Source organism: Rhagoletis zephyria, unplaced genomic scaffold (assembly GCF_001687245.7).
Source record: "Rhagoletis zephyria isolate East Lansing unplaced genomic scaffold, Rhagoletis_zephyria_1.1 Rzeph_scaffold_81599, whole genome shotgun sequence".
NCBI lineage: Eukaryota > Metazoa > Arthropoda > Insecta > Diptera > Tephritidae > Rhagoletis > Rhagoletis zephyria.
The window spans coordinates 1-1087 of record NW_016238647.1 but is presented as its reverse complement, the minus strand read 5'-3'; the positions used below and the strand labels follow the sequence as shown (position 1 = coordinate 1087).

The 1087-nt window shown below is 37.1% G+C and overlaps 1 long non-coding RNA gene across 1 annotated transcript; it reads left to right on the top strand.

Annotated features, from left to right (window-relative positions):
• The first annotated feature begins 55 nt into the window (after positions 1-55).
• LOC108357637 (uncharacterized) lies at positions 56-1046 on the top strand. The gene is made up of 3 exons (XR_001846663.1): positions 56-316; positions 676-750; positions 932-1046. It is a non-coding gene; the product is annotated as an uncharacterized LOC108357637 (long non-coding RNA).
• The last annotated feature ends 41 nt before the right edge of the window (positions 1047-1087 follow it).

Genomic DNA, 1087 nt, shown 5'->3' with positions numbered 1-1087 from the left:
ATTCTGGACATCGGTCACTAGGTCGCCATTGTTGTTCTTACAGGAGGTCAGTGCGTTTAGGAGGCAATAACTACAGTGCTGAAATACAATGCAACGCTAACGTGGAACTCCAGCAGAACATAGGAATGGAGGCAGAAGAAGCAAACGGCGCTGAGGAATTTGTTTTAGCGACGAAAATTCAGACCCCAATGAAAAATTAGAAGAATTTTCTGAGCTCGGAAGCTCTGGAAAGCATAAACAAAATAAAATTGTATTTTTTAATTTGGGTTCATGTATTTTTGGATATTTCGCTGCCATCTATTCACTAATTTATCAAGTATTTAGAAGTTAAAATACTCATCACTAGAAAAATCACCAATTATTACAACGCTTTTATCAACTTCTATGAAATTGAAAATGAAAAGCGTGGGGCGCATGTAATACACTTGAATTGATATGAAAAGTAATATATGTATGTATGTATGTGGGTATATGAATAACGACCGCTTAAAATCGATTTCAAAGTTCTACTTTCGCTGTAGAAATTTTAGGTCTACGTTATGTAGTTTGACTATTGTCAATTAAATCGAATGCTTTGTATTGCATGCGCTCCACGTTTTTCATTTTCAATTTCATAGAAGTTGATAAAAGCGTTGTATATTAAAAAGTTTTTTTTATATTATTTTTTTCCAATAGTTTCATCGCTAAATTCACTTGTACTTCACCAACTAGATGACATGTTTGAGCGAGTGAACATACTGTAAAGGCTCCGTTATGCATACTTGGCATGGCTTGAGAGCTGTCACATAAGAAATCTGTTAAATGAGCCTCGCGTGTAATCGGTTATCGAACGCACAGCACTACATACGTAGAAGTCTGTTGGTTTTTGATTTCTACGTAAAAATGGTATAGCAGTGCATGCAATGCCAAGTATGCATAACAGAGCCTTAAGGCTGCTACAACAACAACAACTGTAAGGCAAATGCGCCCATGTGTGTGCACACGCCCGGAGAAGTGGTTACTCTTTTCCCAAGCACATACAAAACTGATGCCCGTATGATACTATTGGGGTGTTCACAGTTCGTTCCAAATAGTGTCTCAAAATGTA